Consider the following 16,515-nt stretch of genomic DNA (forward strand, 5'->3'; position numbering starts at 1 on the left):
GAAGGGTGGGATGGTCACTCCCACTTACCAGGTGGGGCTGGTACCAGGCCTTATAAAGCCTGGGCCTACAGGGCCAGGAGGAGAGCTGAGACCTCTGCAGGTCTGAGAGTCCTGGCTGGCTGTGGGCAGGAGCCATTTGTTTACCAGTACGTAGACAGGGACGCTACATGTATAGTAAGTGCTCGGACGAGCAGGATTTACTTTACGTTTGCCTGACGTTAAGGCCTGTATTTTGCTTTGTTTGCTTGGAAATAAACCCAGGCAAAGCCTGGACTAAAGACTCTATCCCATATGTCACTGTCTCTGACTGCTTATGCCCAGGTTGCTACCGATCCTAAACGCTAATCCCTCACAATATATATATATATATATATATATATATATATATATACATACTCACTTTCAGTAACCTCCCTCCCCTAGTGTGTGTGTGTGTGTGTGTTTGTGTGTATATATATATATATATATATATATATATATACATATATACACTCATTGTCAGTAACATCTCTTGCCTAAAAGGAGTATGTGTGTGTGTGTATATATACATCAGTAACCTCTCTCCCCTAGAAGTGTGTGTATGTGTGTATATATGTGTATATATATATATATATATATACACTCCAAGTCAGTAACATCTCTTCCCTAGAAGGAGTATATATATGTATATGTGATATAGAGACTGGTCATTCTGTGTGCGGTTAGATTGCATTGGCAGCTTTCGGTGGACCGTTCAGCCGGTCCCTCACTCCTGCCTGTTGATGTTGGCATGTAGAATGGCCATTGTCTGACCCTGGTCCACCGCTGTGATCTCAATAACGCCTTCCATTCTTTTCTCCACTTGTCTGTTTGGTATAGCATTCGCTTGAGGGATCCTTGTGAATGAAGTCTGAGGGAAGCGTTCGCCCAGGAGTCGGATTCTCGCAGACATTGTGGAGCAGGGATGTATTAAGGAAGAATCTTTTACTACAGATCATAGGTTGTGTGAAGGCCCCAGCCTGATGTGATACTTACAGAATCGGGCGGGCCAGCTGAACAATGCGCACCTAAACTCATAGGGGTGCGGGCCCAGAACACCCCCAAATGGTGTATCCGCATACCTGGTAATAGTTTGTGCCATATCTGGTATCGCTAAGTAGATAAAATCATAACCGTAAATCTGCCAGGGATAGATTACCGATCAGAAGATCTGCGACAATATGGACGAAAAATTACATTGGGATTACATCGAAGTGGGCTACACATATATTCAACACACCCCTTGGTGATGTCGAAAGGAGACCGGGGGAGGGGGGGTCCAAGGAGACCATAAAGCAGAGGGGTTCCCTCTCCCATGTGTTAGTCCTGTGGGATTCGCTTAGGCTTAGGACTGCCCGTTGTTTCTGTGACTCAGCATTACCAGGACTTGGACCGATCCCCAACCTCGTATCTTTCCGGTATTTTATCCCTGCTTGTTTTTAGTACTGTTTATGTGTGTATTCCTTTATACTCCCGTGTAACAACCTTTTTGTATATCCTTTGTGTATATACATATCTGCACTGCTAGTCTTTTTAAGAATAAATATGCAATTTATTAGTTAAGCCGTGTCTGTTTTAAAGTGAATCATAACTCTGAAGATTGTGTTCAGAATTCGTAGTCGGGGTTCCAGCTTACATGTAACAGCTGGTGGTGGCAGCGAGTGTGTGTGTGTGTGGGGATTGTAGAGTACTGGAGCCGTTAGACCGGATCAGGGGGTGATTTGAGCTTTCGTTTTGCATGCGTGCAGAAGCCTGGGAAAGCTGGGTACAAATCTGCCTATAGTCTAACGACTGCCAGCTTGAAATCCTGTGATTGATCGAGGCTCTGCCATGTTCACCAGCAGCAAGAGTGCTCGGAATAGTTGATCTGTGACAAATTGGTGATAGAGGCGGGACCTGCTGGGTCTCCCCTCTCCCATCCATGACAATATACACACACTCATTGTCAGTAACATCCCTCCCCTAGAAGTTGTCAGATGGAGGGAAACTTTCTATTTGTGATTATAACATTGATATACGTGATTACAATATCAGAGCAGGAGGACCATTTATTGTGGAGAACCGACCCCTTGTAGGGAGGCTCTAGTACCCTGTTGTACCGCCTCTAGCTTGGATACAAGATGTGATACGGGAAGGCATGGAGACTCTAGTACCCTGTTGTACCACCTCTAGCTTGGATACAAGATGTGATACGAGCGGGCATGGAGGCTCTAGTACCCTGTTGTACCACCTCTATCTTGAATACAAGATGTGATACGAGCGGGCATGGAGGCTCTAGTACCCTGTTGTACCACCTCTATCTTGAATACAAGATGTGATACGAGCGGGCATGGAGGCTCTAGTACCCTGTTGGGCCGTCTGTAGCTTGGATACAATAGAAGCAGAAACCAAAAAGCGGCAACAGCACTCAAAATACATTTACTATCAGAGGTATACATACCTGTAATCAATACTCTAACCACATTAAATAATACAAGGTTATTGGTATATAATTCGATTGAATTACATTGGCCCATCTACCAACGTCCAGGGGACCGAGCTCTCAGATGGGTCCTAACACTAATACCAGGTGGTTTAATCTTAACCTGGGAAAGATGGGTACCTACCTGTCAGAATGCTCCTCTCTTGGGTCTAAGCCTACACATAAAACCAGGGAGGGTAGGATACCATTTATATGCTCCAGTAGGAGTGACCCTGCTTACAAAGGTAAAAATACAAATTAAAATACTGAATACTTTTTTTTGGAAAGTTTGATGTTGTTTAACAGACTAGCATTACTATGTTTTTTACTATCTATGTCCCCCATGACGTCATATAAGACCTCTGGGGGACATTTAAAAAAAAAATGTATTTGACACTTTCCCACTGTAGCTGGGGCATCCATAGGAGCCCCAATTACAGGGAAATCATCTTGTCGCGGAACCTTCCTTTGCGGAACCACAGCTTACTCAATTTGGAATGTTTACACCCTTCCATATTAATTCTGAATTGATAATGCGCATAAGAAGTTTTCACACTGACACAAGGTTCAGCATGCATAGCTTCCTCAATTCTAACTTTAATGATCGGCGTGTAGCCTATTTTAAGAGTTTAACAAATCCGCCCATCTGGGCAGGTCAAAGATTACATAGATACAACGTATTGTTTAATTATTGGATAAGCATCTTGCAATTCTTCCATCCTCCGGTCATCTGTGATTGGCCATCAGGTGGTGGATGAAATGAGTGGGTTGTCTTGGAGCCACGTGTGGTTCCTTCGATATGATTGGATGTTACATCATGAACTATAAATTGCACAAACCTCCCATGTTATTTGCATACGTTTCCAGTAAAATTGCTTGGGTAATTTCTGCGGTAGCTGCGGTTGTCCATGTCTGAGTTAACTGTCCTCCAAAATTGCAAAACAGATGGAAAATGTAACGTGTTTATACTATATATTATCTTGTCAGCGTTTTGAGAACAGAAGTTTCATGTTGGCTTCCCCATGTCAGCAGAGTTATAAAACAGATATTTTCATATGAGCGGAAGTACCTATTGCATAACTGTAAGAACATTATATTTGTAGCAAGACAGAAAGCGAATATGTATACAGAATGTTAAATTGACAACTGTCTACTGCCAAGGCCCACCGATCCATATAGATATATACTGGGCTTCCACCACAGACCCCCCTTGAAACTATCTGTTTCACTAAACTCGCCCTGCTCCGTCCCACCCCCACCGCTGACCCTAGACTCGCATTGTGTTGTACACTGGAGCTATTGCTGTCATGGGGGTATAGGATGGTTCGACATCATCGTATTCTGGATCCATGATGACGACGTTTGCGCTGACAGTGGGCTTTTTGTTGGACGTCGTAGTGGGACAGGTGGACCAGGCAGTCATCAGGGTCGGAATACACTGTATGCAACAACAAACAGAAATTAGGATGACTATAAAGGTGACAAATATAATCAGGTTAGGAGAGGTGCGACTTTTACTACTTCAGGTAAACACTGCATAACTTGTATAGAACCCCACCTTCTTGCCGTTACCTCGATTCATCAACAAGAGTGCAAAATCAGGACTATCTAATAACTGAACATCATGACTGAACCCCTGTCTCATTAGTAAGTGCATGATCATATATATTAGTCTGGAAGGAAAGAGCTACAAGCTGATTATTCCCACTTCCCTTTTCCAGAGGCGGCAAGGTAACAGGACCAGGGGTGTTGTAACACCGGCATGTTGCGTGGACATAAGCAGAGTGCACTGCAGATAAAATAAAGCAAAATCTTAGCGAAAACATATCAGTGTTCTAAATACACAATGTTTCAAAACTTATTTTTCTATATTTTTCCCTTCTCCTGTTAGGTACCTAACTGAGGAAAACAGACTAAGGTTAGCTCTTTTTAGTTAGTGCGGTCAGCTTCTTAATGGCAACTGCGTTTTTACCTGTGGGTCACGTTTTGTCTGGAATGTAGGTACAAGTCTCCCCTATCATCTTACAGACACTCCCTTTTTTGGCTAAAATCGTACCTAGTGCCATTCTATTTTGAAAAGTCGTAGTCGAGGTAGGTTCTATTGGTCGACTAGTCCCTATAAGGCGTCTCTAGTATAATTTATAAACTGCTGTTAATTATAATAAACATAATTAATCCAGTCAACATTTATTTACCCTAATGATCGGGAAAATGGACTCGAATCTAGTTTTAACTTGGTCTCTAATTTTTAAAACTTGTCAGGTACCCCCCTTGGCTATCCTATGATGTCAATGTATACGTGTAGATCAAAACTATCACCAGGAGCCTCTCTTCTCGCTCTAGCATAATGTTACAATACTAATAGCGTGCACAGGTACGCACGGCGTGGGACTCCCTAATCTTCACCCACACCAATGTCCCTCCTGGAGATAGTCCTAATGGTGAACACGTCCAGGTCGCCTCACCCTTGCGTCAGGGTTTTCCCACTGCCCGTAAGTCCCTACTCCTAGGAGGGGGGGATCCCTACCTCACCTCAGAGGGAGGCCATGGATTCCCAGGGCTCATTTCCGGGCATCCATACCCTCTATCTGTACAAGTTAACACCCCACAGGGTGTGCCCTCGCCGGAACCTAAGGTCTTCTGCACTATCCCTTGGCAAATGGGAATTCCACTGACAATCCATCTTAGGAGATCGGGGCAGGCACAGTACTAGTACATTTCTCCGTTCCTTTGGTAGCGTATGTGGTTGGCATTATCGGAACTGGCTCTTCATCTTTTTTAAACAAGGGAAATATTGGTGAGTTCCCCAAAAATCTCCCTCTATCCTGCCTAATTGCCTGGCAGGTGTAGTTTCCAGGGTAGTCAGTAATACTCTCTCTGGTGCAAGACACTTAAGTAGTTATAGAGTATTCCTTCTTCCATTTCTCACGGACAGTGTAATTAGCGGAAATGTTCGTGAAGAGACTAATAAACCACTCTTCAGCATCTACAGGGAGATTTAGGGGGACCATCCCCGAGTGTGGTCGGGCACTACCGCACACGCAACAGTTAGACTAGTTGCTCCTGTTAGCATTGTACCTCATCAACTCCAAGCAGAGATTCTGGTCAGAGTAGCCAGTCGCTACTGTCAAGGTGTCCTCAAAAGGTAGGGTCGGCTATGATCATCATGTTCGTCAAGGTCTTTATCTTACGGCAGAGGGGGTTAATTATGGGCACGGAACTAAGTGAAGGCTTCCATTCGGCTGCATCTACCATACCCCTTATTTTAAACTTCCCTAAGGGATCTGTCCTCCCGTACCGGTATGTCCCCAGACTATAAGTCTCCCCGTCCCCCGGGCTTGGATCTCCCATGGTTAATGTAAAAACCGCATTAAAACCAAGCAACATACTAAGTTCAGCCTTCCAATACCTGCTGTCCTTATTATTCTCAAGGAGGGTTATACGACTAATTAGGGATTTCCCGCTCTTATCTTTCTTATTTAAGGCACTTCGCGGTTTATAGGACCAGTCTATTCCTGCGTTCCATCCCACTAATCCCCAATAACGGCAGTCTTCTCCCCAGACGTTATCAGTGGCGCAAACATATTGTATTCCCCGGGTATATAAGTCATATAACCAGCTGGACTGAGCTAAATCTGGCCTGCGGTGGGATCTTGCGCCTAGACACGGGACCACAGTACAATAGTCGAAGGAATATGCGGCTACTTGAGCATTGAACGAGTTATACTAGAAGGTAACCATACCCCCATATCCTTCCGACTAAGGATTCCAGTTGCCACCCTCCTCTCTCACTAGCCCTAACCAGAGTAATGTCTTTGGCACAACTAAGACTGGTCTCCCGGATCTGAAGCTTTCTTACAGTATGAAGCATGGATGGATCCATGTAAGTCTTTCGGCTAGTTTCACAGCGGTGGCAGTAGTCAGAAGCACCTGGTAGGGGCCATCAAATCGGGGCTCAGGAGGGTGCTTCCTGGGGAACTTCTTGATGCGCACCCAATCCCCAGGCTGCAAGATATGTGTCCCAGTGTCTGCCTCTGAGTCTGGAAGAGAACACCTGTGTACCTTCGTTTACCTCATTCACTTCCGGTACCCTGTATCTGCAGATTACCTCATTCATGAGCTTCTGTGTGGTCATCTGCTCATTTACCTTAGTATCCGGGTGGGCCTCCAACCTGAAAAAGACTCGAGCAACAACAAGCACATATTCATACTCCCCAACAGGTGTGAGCTGAATGTGGTCAAATTGGCAATCCCTGAAATGGGTAGAGTGGTCAAGGCAAGTGTTATATGGCCACCTTACTTCTGTCCGGACTCGCATATGGCAAAGATCATGCTAACTGGACAAATGATGCAGCAGCTACAGAGAACCTAGGTGTCACCCATTCTTGTTCAGTGTCGACATCATCGCTGCTTTTGATTCTGTGTACCAGTTGGGCCATCATGGGGGACAGGGACCTCTGTAGGCAAGTTCTGTTGATTGTTCGCCATACACCATCCTGTTCTGTCGCTCCCGTCTTTTAGCCCATCTGCTTTCCTTCCTCGTTGACTTGTAACTGTAAAGTCCTTGACATATCAAAGTCCAAAGTTTTTATCAAAGTCCAAAGTTTTTATCACTGACTCATGCTGTCAGTATCTATTCTTCTTTCTTCCACGGCTTGAGGGCCGCTGCCTTTGCTGTGTTGTCGGCGAGGGTGTCATCTCTCGCTTCTCCGTTGTAGAAATCGGTGTGGATTCTCCATTGCCAGGTAGTAGTAGTAGGGTTTCCATGAGACTCTGCACCGCTGCACCATTCTTAATTGGCTGTCCTACTGAGATAACAAGCTGTCTGGCCTTCCATATTGGGCCATAATCATGAGCTATGCCAAATGCATTCCAGGAGTCAGTGTAAAGAGTTGCCGACTTACCTTCTACCACTCCACACGCCTCAGTGAGGGCCTCCGGTTCCGCTTCTTGCCCTGAGACATGCGGAGGCAGAGCTTCTGCGTTTAGGACATCTTGTTGTGTGACCTCTGCATATCTGGTTCGGAATCATCAATCCTCACCCTGATACCATCTACAAAAGAAAACTCAAAATATGCATCATTAACAGTGTGTACATCACTACAATAATGCACAGAATTTTAAACAATTTTAAAAAATAGCTGATCCGCCATACTCAGATCACCTATGCCTCCCCTCCCCCCAGGAATACCTGATTAAAAGAAGAGTAGCCGGATTCAAGGTATTACAACATTGGGAAGCTCAGAGCAATATTGGGGGAGGCATGGAAAGAGCACATTGTAGCCGGATCTAATAGGCCAGAGATAAGTGCTTGGGTTGCACTTGCATGAGTATGTTCTGGGTGTCATTTGGGGTGTGGACCACTAGGGGGTAGTCCAATACCAACTTAGAAGATTTGTCAACCATTGCCTGTACTGCTGCCACCGCAAAAGCAGATGAGGGAGCTCCTCAAGTCACTGGATCTAACCTCATTGCTGTGTTTGTCCTCCGTGCTTTTGTGTCAATACTGTCGTATAGGCGGCAGTATGAAACAAGGTCCAGAAAGGTGTGGAATTTGGCAACGGGTGTATGTACAGGTATGGCCTGCAGAACTTGGTTAGTCTTTGGAGGCCTTACAGCCTTCTGCAAGAGAAATTAACAGTGTAATTGTGGCCGGTTGGCAGTTTTTCCAAAGCATCAGCACACAGCACCTGATCTGCGTGGCTGACCCTTCACCCCTTTTTTTTTTTTTTTTTTTTAAACTAGGGGGATACTGTTTGACCCAGGGGTGTGTATCTGGGTCTCGTGTAGATTATCATGGTGGGTATATTCAATTTTCCTATGTCTGTCTTGTAGGTGTCCCATAATTTGTCAGGAACCGTGGAAAGCTGAGTTTGGGACAGGAGAAAAAACAAAACTTTTCCTTCTGGCTATCTATGATTCTTACCCCCTCCTTGGATAAGAGACGTGTTCTTGCATCATCTAGCTCCACCCCTCTGAGTGTGGCTAATCACTTACTTCCTTATTCTCTCATTCAAGGTTGGCAGTCCTTGGATACACATCACAACCCAATAAAGATAAAGTCTTATGCATCACACAATTTACATTTTACAAATTACGGGTCAATCTGCCCCGTTCCCCCTGTGGATACCTGGCCTTATCGTTACCTGCTTGTTTCCTATTCCTTGGCTTCTCTACCGTTTCTCTACAGTTTCTCTTACTCCCTGTAGTTTATTTATTTATTTTATATTGTCTGTGAATATACGTTACTTGTGCTGGGACTACAGGGCAAGTAACTTCCTCTTTTTAAGTCTCTCGCTCATGTGACAGCCCAGCGACAGGATTATAAGGGTAATTTTTACTTTTACAACAGTTTTTTTTTTTTGTCCCAGACTTCCGGCGACCGGGCAGATGCAGTCTTAGATGCCGGGCATCTCCATCTGATTGGTAATGTACTGCAATTCTCTCTATTCACTAAACTGTATTGAACGCTGGTGTCTTTGGCGTGTGTTAATACAGACGCCATTGCAGCCCACCTTTCTCTTCCTCTTTCTGACACTTAGGGAAATTCTAACGTCTAATGCATAAATCACATATATTATGTTGTAACTCTACTGTCACAGCGGTGACCACCTAACATTGTATGTGGTTACAATTGAATTGGGGGCTGCTGCGAGAGGTAGCGGGGGTCAGGGTAGGTCTGTTAACATGTACGCTGTTGGGGACTTGGCAAACATAGACGTATTTTCTTGTGGGCATGGTGGGCTACGCAGTCTGTTACATCTGGGTCGCCAGTCAGATGGAGAGATATGTTACAGTTACAGTTTGTATTCTTAAGAGCCCCCTCAGGATGTGAGTGGCATATAACTTTTTACATTTGTATGACGGATGTATTTGTCTGAAGTTACAGTACAAGAATTGTTTCACTTTTATTAAGAGTTCCACTTCCTCTTTTTAAATGAAGTTAGTAGCCTTTTTTTTTTTTTTTTTTCTTTCTAAACAATTACGGGCACAGTTGAGCAGGACTGATACTACTTCTATATGACAGACAAATAAACTATTCCTATATAACAACTCAGCAGGATTAGCTCTACACAACAGACAAGCACACTAACTTTATATAACGGACAGGTAGGACACACAGAAAGATTGCTTGATTAATCAATGATAACTTGACTCTCCACCCTTTTCACACTTTCCTGGAGGGTGTAAGAATTAACCTTGGTACATTGTTTGCTGCCTTTCAATTTCAATCATGGCTGCCAGATTTATGATTATAGAAGTCTCCTCAGACGCCGGACACAGTATGCCCCGCCCTAGAGTCTCTAGCATTTCTGTCACTACACAGTTTATTAATCTACCTCAGACGGAGGGATCTACTCGTGGACATTTAAACAATAAACAAATTTGTGGACACACACAAATAGACAGAGCACCAGTACGGCTGGTTTGGTCTAAACTGCCCCTCGGGATACTGTCTGATAGCTCCCTTCTCCCGGACCCTACAAGCAGGCCTAGCAGGAGCGGAAATCCCATATCAGACTTTTCTCTGGCAGTCTCTCCCTCCCTGGGCCCTACAAACAGGCCTCAGGACTGCTGAGTCTCTGCGACAGGCCACCTGAACGGCTCCCTCCTCCCTCAGGAGTGGAAACACCCCGTACAGGCCCTCCCGGGGGCAGCTATTGATGTCACCAATTAACTAGTACTCTCAAGACAACAGGCATGCAAACATTCCTTTATATCTTATGACAGGTTCTTATCGAGTGATCGAGACTTATAAATACCTGTCGTTTGGTTCCAAATCACTTGGCCTTGGCACGGCACATAGGCGAGCCTGAACTTAGCCACACAGGTATAGATAATTAATTTATCTTACCGTGTTCTGAAGATTTTTTTATTGGGCCCACCAAGTCCAAGGTCGCACATGTCCGTGTCTCCTGTCCAAGCTCTATGGAACCCATCGATCACTCCCCGTACGGGCCACCAGCTGTCGCGGAACCTTCCTTTGCGGAACCACGGCTTACTCAATTTGGAATGTTTACACCCTTCCATATTAATTCTGAATTGATAATGCGCATAAGAAGTTTTCACACTGACACAAGGTTCAGCATGCATAGCTTCCTCAATTCTAACTTTAATGATCGGCGTGTAGCCTATTTTAAGAGTTTAACAAATCCGCCCATCTGGGCAGGTCAAAGATTACATAGATACAACGTATTGTTTAATTATTGGATAAGCATCTTGCAATTCTTCCATCCTCCGGTCATCTGTGATTGGCCATCAGGTGGTGGATGAAATGAGTGGGTTGTCTTGGAGCCACGTGTGGTTCCTTCGATATGATTGGATGTTACATCATGAACTATAAATTGCACAAACCTCCCATGTTATTTGCATACGTTTCCAGTAAAATTGCTTGGGTAATTTCTGCGGTAGCTGCGGTTGTCCATGTCTGAGTTAACTGTCCTCCAAAATTGCAAAACAGATGGAAAATGTAACGTGTTTATACTATATATTATCTTGTCAGCGTTTTGAGAACAGAAGTTTCATGTTGGCTTCCCCATGTCAGCAGAGTTATAAAACAGATATTTTCATATGAGCGGAAGTACCTATTGCATAACTGTAAGAACATTATATTTGTAGCAAGACAGAAAGCGAATATGTATACAGAATGTTAAATTGACAACTGTCTACTGCCAAGGCCCACCGATCCATATAGATATATACTGGGCTTCCACCACAATCTCTTGTAGTGACATTAGTCACTTGCAGAGCTGCCAATGTCTAGTATGACTCTCCAGCTTTGCTGTAGCAGGGAACCCCGGCAGTCACATGATCCCCCTGGGCTCCCGTAGTGAAAGCTACAGTTCTGCTTTCACTTTTTAGTACACAGTGCTCATTGAGCGCTGTGTACTCGGGGAAGCAGAAGGCAGGAAGGGTTAAAACCCCCTCCTGCCTTCTTCTCCGGGTTATCAGCTGTTACTAACAGCTGATAACTTGTTCCTGCCTTCTGATTGATTGCAGAGCAGGAGACTTAAAGCACCGCTGTAATTTTACTATCAGCAGTGCTTAAGGCCCAGGACCAGGCGCCGTAAATTTACAGTGCCTGGTCCTTAATGGGTTAAAGGAATATTTATTTTCTTGGAAAAGTTCTCCCCCTCTTTGTATATGGAGCAGCCCTTCGTGTCGCTGGTTACATTTTTGGTAAACAACACTTCCTCCACTCCCTCTTCATTCCGACTAATGAAGCTAACGTAAGCCAGCAACAAGGCTTCACTAGCTCTAACCGCTGACTCGTCAATCTTCATTACAAATTCTGTATTCGTTAACACGTCCAGAAGCGTTTCTCCCACGTCAGCCAGCATCTCGTCAATTCTTCTTGAAACACGACATTACCCAAAGGAATCGATTTCCCCACGGCACACGGGTCAGGCCCTGCATAGTACTGACCATCTCTAACTGCGGGTAACACAAGTGTTTCCCCAATAGTAGGGGATTTGCCACATTGCGCTAATAAAGAGACTTTATGGGAAGCAGGGAAGCTTTTGTCAGCATTGAGGGCAGATGTTCCCAATAGCTTGCCTACCGCGCTGCGGGACTCAAACTGTGACTTTAAACCTTGGAAAAATGAGACAGGCTCACCCAATTGGTCTGAATGCATTTTTACAAGGTGATCCCTCAGTGTGAAGGTTCATAGCTTCATGGGAAAATGACATCACAAACGAGGCACAAAATGCCTTATCACAAACGAGGCACAAAATGCCTTATCACAAACGAGGCACGAGGGAAGCCGTCCGTTTGTAGGAGACGGGATGGATCCGTACTTCAAGTGTTCAGTTTAATATTTATGGCATTTTTATAAAGTATGCTTCAATAACGCACTGCTTATATCGCTCTATCATATAATGAGGTGTGACTTTTATAACTCCGCTACAGGTCAATCACGCTGGGTAACCTACAGCACAACCTAACCTGCTGTGTTCTATAATGTCGCTGATTGGCTGGAACTTTCCCTTGTGTGGGCCTCTGGGAGTTGTAGTTTATATCAGTGTTCTGAAAAGACTACAACTCCCAGAGACCCACACAAGGGAAAGTTCCAGCCAATCAGCGGCATTATGGAACACAGCAGGTTAGGTTGTGCTGTAGGCTATCCAGCGTTATGAAGTGTGATTGATCAGTAGCCTCAGTTTTTTGTCAGTTTCAGATTTTACCGATTGTTTTCACACATTTTGGCGACAAAAACCGAGGAATCACTACAAATTTTTAGAAAAATGTAGTTACTACATGAAAAAAGATCAACAAACCGAACACAGAACGCCCCCTACTGCCCCTTTATGTTCTATCACCCCCCTGACGCCCCCCAGGGGCAATTACGCCCCTGTTAAGAACCACTGCCCTACACAAGCGGAAGAAAGAGGTCACTGCACACAAGGAGCCTCTGAGAACCTCTTATAGGCCAAGGGGGGGAACCATTTTTAGGGCCTCCGGTATAAGGACCGTCCATCTAATCACCACAACTCTCATCATTTACAGATCTGCCTGAGGTGGAGATGCAGGACGAGGTTCACAGCAGATCGATGACGTCTTCTGGGGCCGGAGGGTTTTTGACCCTGTGGTGGTTTGTAAGGTCATTAGGTTATTCTGGAACAAGATAACAGACGACGCGCTTCAGTTCAATGCAGAATCCTGAGTGCGCCCCCTAATGACTGGGTTATTGTTTGCAAGTTCAGAGAACGGAAAGGTCTTATTGGATGTTACCGTAAGCCACAAAAGGCATCGGGACACTTTTGCATGACCTCCCAACCGACTCGTGAGAGTTATTACTAAGGCCTGAGAACTGGCTCATCAGGAATCTGAGCTAAGCCAAGAAAATGTCCTCAGCCTAATGTGGCGCCTGCTGGTGAGGTGGCACTAGGTCAGGGGTACATGGCGGCTTTGGTTACAGCAGACCGAGTGATCCAAGATGGCGGTTTAGCCCTGTGAACCAGCAAATATAACAGAAGTCAATGCAGCCTCATTCCGACTCTCCACAAAATAAAAGAATCCAAGGTCAGTCTTTTTTTTCTTCCAACTACGGGTTGTGATTACTTGCTGCGCCCCGTGATGCCACGTTGCGCCCCGTGATGCCACGTTGCCCTTAAAGGGGTTGTTCATGATTAGAAAAAAAAAGGCTGCTTTTTTTCTGGAGATGGCACCATACCAGCTCCATTGAAGAGTAGAGCTGCGATACCACACACAACCTGTGGACAGGTGGAGAGCGGTTTTCGGATGAAAGCAGCCATGTTTCTTGCACCCTGCACAACCCCTTTAACCATTTCAGGACCAGAGATTTTTTATTTTCTCCGCTTTTCAAGAACTTTTCAATTTTTCCGTTGCCATAGTGACCTGAAGACTGTTATTTGCAGGACGGGTTGTTCATTTAAAGGAGATGTCTCGAGGAAGCAGTTAATTTTTTTTTTTGCCCAGTCCCCCCCATTAAGTACACATTACTAAGCCCCCCTGTAAATGACATTTCTAGCTGGTTCGTACTTACCGTTCCAGCGTTTCAGCAACTTATAAAAGTTTTCTCAAGATGGCCGCCGGCTCTTTCCCCGTCGCTCGCTGCAGCCCGACATGCGCGCTCCCGAGACGCCGCCAGCTGTGTCTCCATGGCAACCGGACGCATCGCAGCCGCCGACCAGACGCCCCGCAGCCGCCGACCAGACAGCAGGTAACCGACGCTAGCCCCCGGCTCCCCAGCGCTAGACCCTCAGCCCAGGTGAAGGCCCCGGAGCCCAGCGCTAGGTTCCGGAGCCCAGCGCTAGTTCCCCCGGCCTAGCGACAGCCCCCCCATCACAGCGGCAGCCCCCCCCGGCCTAGCGACAGCCCCCCCGGCGCAGCGGCAGCCCCCCTCGGCCTAGCGACAGCCCCCCCGGCGCAGCGACAGCCCCCCCCCGGCGCAGCGACAGCCCCCCCCCGGCGCAGCGACAGCCCCCCCCCGGCGCAGCGACAGCCCCCCCGGCGCAGCCCGGCGCAGCGGCAGCCCCCCCCCCGACCCATCACTTACCTGGGACGCTTCTCGGGGCTGCTGGGCTGGGCTGGGCTTCTCCGCTGGGCAGCTCCAGTTTCTGCACCTTCCTCTAACAGAGGATGGTGCAGAATGGCCGCTTCAGCGCGCTCCCGAGCAGTGACAGCTCGTCTGCGCATGCGCAGAAGAGCTGTAGCGGGGAGCACACTGAAGCGGCTCGTGCTGAATGGAGAAGACCGGACTGCGCAAGCGCGTCTAAAAAAGCAAGCTGCCAGCGAATTTAGACGGAACCATGGAGACGAGGACGCTAGCAACGGAGCAGGTAAGTGTATAACTTCTGTATGGCTCATATTTAATGCACAATGTACATTACAAAGTGCATTAATATGGCCATACGGAAGTGTATAGACCCACTTGGTTTCGCGAGACAACCCCTTTAATGTAACGTATGATGTACGGAAAAACTTTAACCATTTTTACAAGTAGTGAGAAATAAACGTAATTGCGCCATTTTTGGTGCAGTAAATAACATCTGGACCGTGTTGTTTGGTCGGTACGATTACAGCGACACCAAATTAATAGCGTTTAATGTTTTTCTATTTTTAAAAAGTGAATGATTTTTTTTCTTAAAGAAACACTCGCTTTCTGCTGCCGTATTCGGACGACTCGTAACTCTATGATTTTTTTTGCATTGGGCTGCGCGGGCTCGTTGTTTGTGGGCTGAGCTGTCGTTTCTCTCAGTACCATTTTAGGAAACTTACGCCGTCTTGATGACTTTTTATGCAAATTTTTTTGGGAGCCCGGATACCAGAAGGAAGAAAAAACCCTCAAAGGAATGGTAATTCTGGCCCTTTTCGTTTCCCTCCCGCACCGTGCGGGGTTAATAGTGGGAGATTTTACATTTGGACATTTACACACACAACTCGCTAAACAGAATCCAATAACAGAGAATGTGGAGAACAGGGGGCGATCCCCCTCAACAGCCCAACAAAGCCCACCCAAGGGATCAGGTAGGTAGAGGTTACAGGGAGCTACACTAAAGGGCCATTTAAATACTTCTCAGGGATGAGGGAATACAGGGGCACAGAGGACCACTACGGGGATGAAGGAAAGCAGGGGCACGGAGGACCACTACGGGGATGAAGGAAAGCAGGGGCACGGAGGACCACTACGGGGATGAAGGGAAGCAGGGGCACAGAGGACCACTACGGGGACGAGGGAAAGCAGGGGCACAGAGGACCACTACAGGGACGAGGAAAAGCAAGGGCAAGGAGGACAACTACGGGGATGAAGGGTAGCAGGGGCACAGAGGACCACTACAGGGACGAGGAAAAGCAAGGGCAAGGAGGACCACTACGGGGATGAAGGGAAGCAGGAAGCAAGGAGGACCACTACGGGGACGAGGGAAAGCAAGGGCAAGGAGGACCACTACGGGGATGAAGGGTAGCAGGGGCACAGAGGACCACTACGGGGATGAAGGGAAGCAGGGGCACAGAGGACCACTACTAGGGATAAAGGGAAGCAGGGGCAAGGAGGACCACTACGGGGATGAAGGGAAGCAAGGGCAAGGAGGACCACTACGGGGATGAAGGAAAGCAGGGGCACGGAGGACCACTACGGGGATGAAGGGAAGCAGGGGCACAGAGGACCACTACAGGGACGAGGGAAAGCAGGGGCACAGAGGACCACTACAGGGACGAGGAAAAGCAAGGGCAAGGAGGACAACTACGGGGATGAAGGGTAGCAGGGGCACAGAGGACCACTACGGGGATGAAGGGAAGCAGGGGCACAGAGGACCACTACTGGGGATGAAGGGTAGCAGGGGCACAGAGGACCACTACTGGGGATAAAGGGAAGCAGGGGCAAGGAGGACCACTACGGGGATAAAGGGAAGCAGGGGCAAGGAGGACCACTACGGGGATAAAGGGAAGCAGGGGCACAGAGGACCACTACGGGGATAAAGGGAAGCAGGGGCACAGAGGACCACTACGGGGATGAAGGGAAGCAGGGGCACAGAGGACCACTAGGGGGATGAAGGGAAGCAGGGGCACAG

Source organism: Eleutherodactylus coqui, chromosome 2 (genome assembly GCF_035609145.1).
Source record: "Eleutherodactylus coqui strain aEleCoq1 chromosome 2, aEleCoq1.hap1, whole genome shotgun sequence".
NCBI lineage: Eukaryota > Metazoa > Chordata > Amphibia > Anura > Eleutherodactylidae > Eleutherodactylus > Eleutherodactylus coqui.